The sequence below is a fragment of the Equus quagga genome, chromosome 6 (assembly GCF_021613505.1).
Source record: "Equus quagga isolate Etosha38 chromosome 6, UCLA_HA_Equagga_1.0, whole genome shotgun sequence".
NCBI classification, from domain to species: Eukaryota; Metazoa; Chordata; class Mammalia; order Perissodactyla; family Equidae; genus Equus; species Equus quagga.
This window is the reverse complement of record NC_060272.1, coordinates 42,737,645-42,747,756: the sequence shown is the minus strand read 5'-3', so window position 1 is coordinate 42,747,756 and position 10,112 is coordinate 42,737,645. Positions and strand designations below refer to the sequence as shown.

Genomic DNA, 10,112 nt, shown 5'->3' with positions numbered 1-10,112 from the left:
CCTAGAATAAATGACCAATCAAAGAGTAATAAATAAGAAAATATGATATTCTGGAAACCAAGTGAAGGACATGTTTTAAGAAGAGTGAGGTGATCAATTGTGTTAATTGCCGCAGAGAAGTTGATTAAGATCATGCTTAAACATAGATGCATGGGTTTTACAAAATAGATTCTTTGGTTTACTTGGCAAGATTGTTTCTTTGGACTGGTATAAATGAAAGGGTTTCTGGAGTGCAGTGAGGGGTCATGCAAGGCAAGAAGTAAAGTCACTGACTATAAAAAACTTTATGGGGAAGATATCTATAAAGGTGAATCAGAAATGGCTTTTAAATTGTAGAAGAAGGATACAAACTCAAAGAAGTTTTCATTTATACTGGGAAATATAGCTTAGTTGAATGTTGTTGGGAAAGATACAGAGGGCAGAAAAATACTTGATGATGCTGGAAAATTAGAGGATAGTTGTAGGATTGAAGTCATTGAGTAGACAACAGGAGCATGATAACTGCACAAATGAATTGATTAACTAAGGTCAAAGTCAGAGTGGTTTGTAAGAGGGAGAAAATAAGAACATATGGGCAGACCTGTAGAAAGAATGAAAGATTGGGGTGTGGAATGATCAAAAAGAAATCTTTTTATGTTTCTATCTTTTTTCAGTGATATTAAAATAAACAGCCTCACAAAAAAATAGGAAGAGGGAACAAGGTAAGTATTTGATAAGGAAAGAAAGTTGTGAAATAGAGACTTCAGAGGGATGGAAGACAAATTTACTAGGAAAATAGAATGTCTTGGCAATGCTGAGGGTTTGTGATCATGAATGTGAAGTGAGATTAATTATCATAGATGTGTGATTTTCTTCAGCCATGATCAGCTGCTGCATGCAAGGACAGAGTACGTCAAGATGTTGAGTTTAACCAACACTGGGATTTGCTAGATAAAAGTACAAAGTTAGAAGGTCATTAAGGGAAGTTAGGATAGGAGGTTTATTAGTTCTCTATTTCTTCTATAACAATTTACCAAGAGTTTACTGACTTAAAATAACTTCCATTCATTTTCTCACAGCTCTGTATGTCAGCAGTTCAGTATTTTCAAAGGAATGCCATACTTAGGGTCTCACAAGGCCAAAAGAAAGTGATGTCTAGCCTGGCCTCTCATCTGGAAGCTCAAGAGGCTCATTCAGGTTGGCAGAATTAAGCTTTTTTTGGGGGGAAGATTAGCCCTGAGCTAACTGCTGCCAATCCTCCTCTTTTTGCTGAGGAAGACCAGCCCTAAGCTAACATCTGTGCCCATCTTCCTCTACTTTATATGTGGGGCGCCTGCCACAGCATGGCTTGACAAGTGGTGTGTAGGCCCACACCCAGGATCTGAACTAGTCAATCCCAGGCTGCTGAAGTGGATTGTGCAAACTTAACTACTATACCAGCTGGCTGGCCCCCAGAATTCAGTTCTCACAGGCTGTAGGACTGAGTTCACCATTTTTGCTGACTGTCAGCCAGGGGTCGTTCTCAACTTTGAGGGATTTTTGGATGATCACAGAAGAAAGACTAAGAGAGGTAGTAACACACATCAAACTTTACTGGGTGGTACTTGGACAGGGTTGCATGGGAGTGATGTCCCTCATTTAATGAGACATTTCTGAGGCTCATGGCCTAGAGATCACTACTCAGAAGGGGAGGAGGGCAAGGGAACTTCTGAGGGAGAGAGGGATCAGAGAGGAGGCTTATGTGTCCAGGAAATGTCACTCAGCATCATGGCGGAGAGTTTCTGGATCAGAGAACTTACAAGGGCAGCAGTGGACAAGGGCCTTATAACTACAAGGCCTTATCTTACCCATATGTAACAGCTGTTAGGTGAAGTTTCTCAGGATATGCAAAGCAGGTAGGCTCTAAATGCCTGAAAATTTGCTGGTTTTGGCTATTTTGAAAATAATTGCATGTGTTAAAATTGGAGTTTGGCATAAGAAGGTTTTTGAACTAACAGGTCTCAGTCTGTAGGGAAGAAACTAACAACCTAGAGGTCAAGAAACAAAGGCCATCTTTGGCTCATTTATATAACAATCTATCCCCTGGTGCCAGGTTCTATTATAATCTAAATCGTATCTTACTTTGTAATACTTGAGATTGGAGACAGTGATAGAGCATCTTTAAGACCTAGAATCTTTTCAGGACCCAAACTAGAATTTTAAATATCATTTGCAGCCAGTCTGCCCATTTAATGGGGGAAAGCCAGGAAAATGGATCAGAAAAGAGAAGATATTGAGTTGCTTTATCTGTTTGGTCAGCAGAGTGATATTAGGACCCCTTTAGTAACTATCTGTAAAACTTGGTGTTACCTACCAATATGTAACCAGATGTGTTAACAAGTTCACAGACCCACTCTTTTTGTAGCCAATAAGTAATGTAGGGCCAGGGTGACACACTAGTGGATGTGTGGTTGAGATTGGCAAAGGAATGAATATCTCAGGCAAGAGGCACAGCAACAGCGTAGAGGTTAAAGTTGGAAGTCATCTGAGGCTGGCAGTAGGGGAACTGGTTGTCCCTTGAGTATCACCCTAATGGTACTATCCTGTCTGTGGGCAATTGGTTACACCTCCTGGGCATTGGGAGCAGGTCCGGATTTGCTCCACAATGTCCTTAGTGGAGCAAAGTATGTGGTAGATGAAGATGCCCCTTTCCTATTAAGTTTTGGTGAATACAACAGGTTAGCTAAATCTATAACTTTAAACTATTTACCCATGTTATTTTGAATGTCATCTGTGAAGGTGATAAGATCTGATAGAGGTGTTTTAATAAAGGAAATAGACTTCTTTAACTCTCTATAGTCTATAGTTAGCATCTAGTCATCAGTACTGGCTTTAAGCACAGGTCATACCAGGGAACTAAAAGGTAAGATGGTAATAATCACTACCGCTTTTTTAAAAGTAAGACAGCTGTGACAGACTGTAATCCTTCAGTACCTTGAATTAGCCAGTACTGTGGGATACTTATCAGTTGCATCTGTAGGGGAAGGTTAGCTGGTTCCCATCTGGTGGTGCCTGCTAATAACATATGAGGTTACCTTTGGCCAAAGAAGTCCATTCTACCATTCCAGTGATAGGAAATGGGTAGTCTCAGGGTTTGACAATCAGGACAGTAGCCTCTTTTAACAAAACTGGGCCTATTTTAGTAGTCCAGGAGGTAGTTAACCTTTTAATTAATCTTCTTTCCAAGATAGTCACTTCCTGGGGTGGGGGTTGGTGTGTAGGCAGGTGGGAGGATGGGAGGAGGATGAGGAAGAGGAAGATATTCTTTATTTATACAACATATTTTTATAAGATGAGATGAAGTTTAAGGTGAGATAAGATGAAATTAAGGTTATAATTAGCAACTTTAATTACATCTGCAATGTTCTTTTTGCCATATAAAATAGTTTAACCCTAGGAGAAACAGGGGGTGACTTTCATGGGGACCAACATATTGCTTACCACAGGAAGTAATTGTAGCCGTGGACATGAAAGCTACTATCAGAAATAAAGGAAACGAGAACATGATTCATTTATCATATATGCAACGAATAGTGCCTTTAAGTTGAAATATTATAATGTATTCATTTATAATGTCTTTCATATGAGAAATATACCTGGCCATGCTAGAAATTTATTAAATATTAGTCAAATTAATGAATCAAAGGAGATTTGGATTAAAAATTTCAACTAAGTCAACACTGTGTAGATAAGGTCAATTATGTTCAATTATTGAGAACAGGCAGATGCTTAGAGATATAAATATTGTGGTTCTTCAACCTATTTGGCTTTCTCATACCTGTCATTGTATTTGTTTCATGGAACTTCAAAAGAAAGATCTACATGTTATATTTCGTAGAAATGTAAAATTCTCTCTGTAGCCGTGTAATGCTTAATTTTACGTGTCAACTTGACTGGGCTAAGAGATGCCCAGAGAACTGTTAAAATATCATTTCTGGGAGTATCTGTGAGGGTGTTTCTGGGACAGATTAACATTTGAATTGGTAGACTGAGTAAAGAAGATCACCCTCACCAATGTGAGTGGGCATCATCCAATCCACTGAGGACACAAATAGAACAAAAAGGCATAAGAAGAGCAATTTTTCTCTCTCTGCTTGAGCTGGGACATCCATCTTCTCCTGCCCTTGGAACTTACACTATGGTCTCCTCTGTTTCCCAGTCTTTTGGATTTAGACTGGAACTGTACCACTGGCTTTTCTGGGTCTACAGCTTGCAAACAGCAGATCATGGGACTTCTCAGCATCGATAATCATGTGAGCAAATCCCTCATAATAAATCTTTTTCTATTATCTAGCTAGCTAGCTAGCTATCAATATTCTATTGGTTCTTTTTCTTGGAGAACCCTAACTAATACAAACCTCTTCTATACCCTCGTCAGGAGATAGAGGAGTGAGATGGGGTGGGGTGAAAAAGTGTTTTACCTCTTAAGAACTATAAGATACTTTTTGCAGCCATTGACTTCTCTTCATACTCACAAGAGATCAGAACTCTCTTCAATATTTCCTAACTCCAAAAGGAGGAAATCTCACAAGATGTAAGAATAAGTAGCGTTTTGCCTTTTGAATTTAATTGCAAATAAATTAGCGGCATCACATACTTTGATTGACCTAGTAGGTCAACAACAAAATACAGTATTTTAAATTTTTTTGGAAAGTTCATCACAAGGTTTTAGTCTTTCCTTATGTTAATAGGGAGAATCCTTGTGTGTTGCTTGACTGTTTTAACATCTGCATACTTCAGCTATTTGGTTTTGCCTCATCAATCTTGCAGTGCTGTTGCAGGAAGATCTGATTCATGACAATCCAAGCATGAGAACATCTGATGCTCAGAGAGCCTGATATTCCTGATGGGACTTGTACCAGCTAAGCACAGGATCTGCAACCCAGGTGTAACTTATCAGTGCTACTCTGGCACAAAATAAATCATGCTATCATTTTATTTTTAAATTGCAGAAATATATCTTAACTTTTTCATTTAAAGTATTATAGCTAATTTCAGAGTAATAGCTAAGGTGTTTTGAAAGCTCAATGCCTATGCTTACTATTAAGCATGCCAAAATTGAATTGATTTAAGAAAAAATATGCAACAACTTAATATCAGAATTTAATTTTTATGCTACAAATAGATACCCATTTCACATAATTATAGAAAGAATGAATATAAAGTACTAAAATGGTGTTTTAATGAAACCATCAATGATTTCTCAAAATTATAGATATTTGAATGGAAATATAAATTTGGAGGACACACACACATGCACACATACACATATGCACACATACATATGTACACACACAATCATATCAGTCTGCAAAGCCTGCATGCAAATCTATTCATATATAATATTCATGTCCATTACTTCTTTGAGGTGTTGATAGAGTAACTGTATAAATTCTACCATTTATATTTACACTTTAGAAGAGATAAGGCTCTTGGAGAACTCTAACGGCATTTATAAAGCATAGAACGGTTTAACACTAAGAAAAAAATCTGGAGCTTATTAGAGGCATCCAAATGAATATGTTCCTTGTGCTGTGCTTTATGAAGATAATCAGCCGAGGAAATATCAGTATACGTATTTTGGAGCACCATCCTTCAAAGTTGTAATTTGGTTGTTGAAGGACGCAGAAGGTTTACATTTTTCAATGATGCCAAATCAATTCCAATTTATATCCAGATATGAAAGCCATTGTCCCATATTATTTGCTAGTTTAAATGTCTGTATTAAAGTTTTTTAATTATTTGAATGGATATTTTGAATTGTTTAGTTTGAATCTATAAAATGATCCAAGGAACTACATATTTCTTTTATGTAGTATTCCTGTCTATTATTTCTTTTCCAGTGTTGGATAAGATTATTCATTGAATTTATCATTATCTAACATCATGACTTCAATAACTAATAAAGTTTTACTGTGGACATATTGAGAAATATATATTTGAGTATCTTGTGACCAAGGACAGATATATTTGTAATTTATTTTTATATATACCTATATATTCTTTCCATTCAAACCAAAAGAAGCATCACAGATAAAATTAAGAGAAACTATTATATTACAAATGAATAACAGACTTATTCATTGGGCTTTTCCTCAAAAAACTTAGGAGGTATAGTCAAAAATGAAGAGAAACAATTCAGACTGATATATAAATATTAAAGTTCATTACATATGATCTCATCTACTTCCACAATTATATAATTATTTCACATGACAGAAATCATCTAAAAATTATATTACATTTTCTGGGATGCAGTAATTGGGACAAACAGAATGTTTCTAGCATGAGCATACATATGGAGGATGAGAAAATGTGTACATATTAAAAATTAAAAGCACAGAAAGCAAATATCCTTAGGCACAAATGAACAGTTTACAGTAGCCAAGAATTTCCTTGGTTTAATTCCTGCTTCTCTCCTTTGTGTCCACATCTGGCATTGATTCTTTTTAAAAACACTGCCAAGCAAGCTAATGAAATGCTTCTCTGAATAGGTATTATTTGGTTTTTATAGATAAACAAATGGTTATATATCTCATATTGCAATTAAGCTCTACCAAATTATGCACATACTCTCTGAATATGCAGTGACTGTTATTATTAATATTTCGGCACATCTGTGTTCTTCAATCACACCATCTGCAGTTGAAGAAATGCTGGAGCACATTAAACAGAAGTATTAGTCACCGATTCAGAAATTAACCATCATTCAAAGTTATGCCAATAAGCATATTGACTTTTGCTTTAAAAACTTGTTTTAGATGCTTTCTTATTAAGGAATTCGTTAGTAGAACCACTTAGAAGAAATGCTCAAGTAAATGAAACTTCAACAAAAATATTTATAATATTCTTCAAGGAAATCAACCAATTTTGCAGAATGAATGTACTGAAATTTTTAACCAAAGACTAACACCCCTGGAAATCTTTATAGTTTACCAAGAGTGCATCTTGAAATTTAGAGGAAATTTTGTATTTCTGTGAAATTGCCACAATGTTTAAACACTTCAATTGGATTGCAATTGGAGAATCTCTGGCTTCTGAATTTATGGTAATAATTTCATGACTTATCAAGCTTAGACTTTGGAAAATCCCTCTGGTTTCGGTAGTGAAGCAATAGATATATTTAAATTCAGAATAGATATTGAGAATTACATTTTGACTTGAGGTTAATATTTTCTACCACATTTTAGTTTTCACAGAAGTCGAAAAATAGTAATTCTGGCCTAAAGTATAAGCCAAACTGTGCATCTATATCTATATATATCTAGGACTGTGTATATATGTATATTCATTTCTATATTCGAGCCCAAATCCAATCCTGACTTATACTATTCTATCTGTGTTTAATTTTACATTGCTATTTAACCAATGTCAATGTCAAATTCTTCTGCTAAAAAATTCTATAAAACTTAAAAAGAATGAGTTTAGTAATAGTAAGCCTATAAATTTTCAGGATAGTTAACTGTATTGTATTGTTTCTTTTTTATATTAGTTTAGCTGTGTTTGATTCTGTGAAATGCTATTATTTGTTATCTGCATACCAGAAATCATGTTGGGTTTACTGCTTTCTGGGCATTTATAATCTATTAGAATATTTAGAAATAGAAATTGATTACTTTAAAAATAACGTGGTTAGGTCAAGGGTTATGATATGCATTCTTTAGGAAAGTACAGGAGAGTTACCAAATTTGAGTGAAATGGAATGGAAAATTCCCAGAAAATAGCTTAAATTCAATATGGATGGATAATTTGGAATTAACTCAATGAGGGGGCTTTAGCGAGAGGAAGAAGTTTGGTTTGAGGTGGTGTTCAACTATGAAGAGAGAAGTCAACATGGAGCCTATGCAATACTCCAAGTGGCATGTTACCCTATCTTAAAATAAACACATGCAAGGAAGATTGTGTGAAAGAGATGAAGAGGAAGGCAAGAGATCAAATCAGATTAAGTAGTGATTTGTTGTAGAAACTGAGCAAGAGGAAGGTAAAAAGAAAGACTTCTAGATATCTGGTTTGGTTGATTAGGCAGATGGTGATGCAGACAGAGGAGATAGGGTTCTCAGGAAAATAACTAAATTTGGGAAGTAAAGGTGGACAATGTTGTTTTCTATTTTGGACTTGTTAGTTGTGCTTTTTTTTCAATGTTAAAGTAGAATTACTCAGCAAATAGTTTTTAGAGGCAAAGGAGAAATTTCAAAATAGCACAGTACAGTACTAAAAAGCAGCTCAGTATGCAAGGAACATTTATTAAACGTATATTCAGCCCCTTTTAGGTGCCAGGCATTGTATTGTTTATATGACCTTGGACACATCTCACATCTCAGAGATGCAAGTAAGTTAATACCCTCTACTCTCTAAACCTGTCTATGCCTCAATTGCTTTATCCAAACATTGAGGAAAATGTCAATAGGATCAAATAAAGTATATATAAAAGTAATATATAACATATAATGTATAAAAGCAATATATAAAATATTAAGCAAATACAGCTATCATAATTAAAGGGATTTGTTCTTAGTGCTGTGTAGTTGATTCGAACTCCCAGTGACCCTGTGTACAGCAGAACAGAACCCTATCTGGTGTTTTGCGCCATCCTGTCACCTCCTGGGGCTATATCAGACAATGCTCTGCTGCTATTCACAGGATTTTCATGGTCAATTCTTTGAGAAGTGGGTGGCTAGGTCCTTCTTCCTAGTCTATCCCAGTCTGGAAGCTCCACCAAAACCTGTCCACCATGGGTGACCCTGCTGGTATTTAAAATACTGGTGGCACGCAAAAGTGCAAGTGAGGCAAAGATGTGTCCTAAATGCTCTCCAAATCCTTGTTCATGGAATATTTGGTTCATCCTGGTGCACGCAACTTGGCTGCTGGAGTTGTTTGTGGCATGTTCGTGGACTGGGGCCTCCCCACACACTTTGGGCTGACCCGCAAAAGCTCAAGGAGCAAGACAGACACAAAGAGTGGAGCTGAAGCAAGCATCTTAGGAGAGAGTCGGGAGTACAAAATGATTCTTGTGGTTTGAAATGTCTTGAAGATGGGAAACTGGAAAGTGGCTGCCCAGTGCTCTCATGCTGCTGTTTCTGCCTACAAGCAAATTCAAAGGAGAAACCCTGAATTACTCAGAGTGGGAATACTGTGGTCAGCCCAAAGTGGTACTCAAAGGCCCTGATAAAGAAACTCTGGTTGAATTATTGACCCATGCAAAAACGTTGGGACTGACTGTGAGTTTAATCCAAGATGTTGGACGCACTCAGATTGCACTAGGCTCTCGAACTGTCCTAGGAATTGGGCCAGGACCAGCAGACCTAATTGACAAAGTCACTGGTCACCTAAAACTTGTGGAATTTTGCATAACAACGGTCCCACCACCACAAATGTTTGAAACTGTCAAATTAACAATAAAAGCTGAATGTCTTCCCTCTCCCTCCCAAAAATAAATAAATAAAATACTGGTGGCACAGCTTTCAGCATCACAGCAAGGTGCAGTTGCTGCAGTATGACAACCAACAGATAGGTGGTGTCGTTCCCTGACCTGGAAACAACCCAGGTCATGGCGGTGAGAGACTCTTAACCACTATACCACCAGGGCTGGCTAATCAAAAAGATAGGAAGATGTAATTCTTCATTAAAAAGTTGCTTAAAGGGGCCAGGCTGGTGGTGCAGTGGTTAGTTTCCCACGCTCCTCTTTGGCAGCTTGGGGTTCACTGGTTCAGATCCCCTATGTGCCCCTTGGCAAGCCATGCTGTGGCAGACGTCCCACATATAAAGTAGAGGAAGATGGGCACGGATGTTAGCTCAGGGCTAATCTTCCTCAAAAAAACCCCAAAAACAATCCATTTTCTTCTTTAAGGGACAGTTTTCCTTTTTCCTGGAGCTAGGAAAAAGAATTTTATCAATCACCATACTGAACTCTTTCCTGGACTTAAACGAAAGAGTAATGGGCTGGTATCCCCAGGAAGTCACACTCTGCTTACACACAGTCTCTAAGCAAAAGCAAAACGTACTTGAACTGAATGTGAATAGTGTCAATCTAGTCTGGAGAAGGGAAAAAACAATCCAAGAATATAGCTTCAATAAGTGTGAACAAACTTTCTGCC

General features: G+C 37.0%; 1 pseudogene; it reads left to right on the top strand.

Annotated features, from left to right (window-relative positions):
* Positions 1–8,821: 8,821 nt before the first annotated feature.
* On the top strand, positions 8,822–9,452 carry LOC124240715 (peptidyl-tRNA hydrolase 2, mitochondrial-like; annotated as a pseudogene).
* The last annotated feature ends 660 nt before the right edge of the window (positions 9,453–10,112 follow it).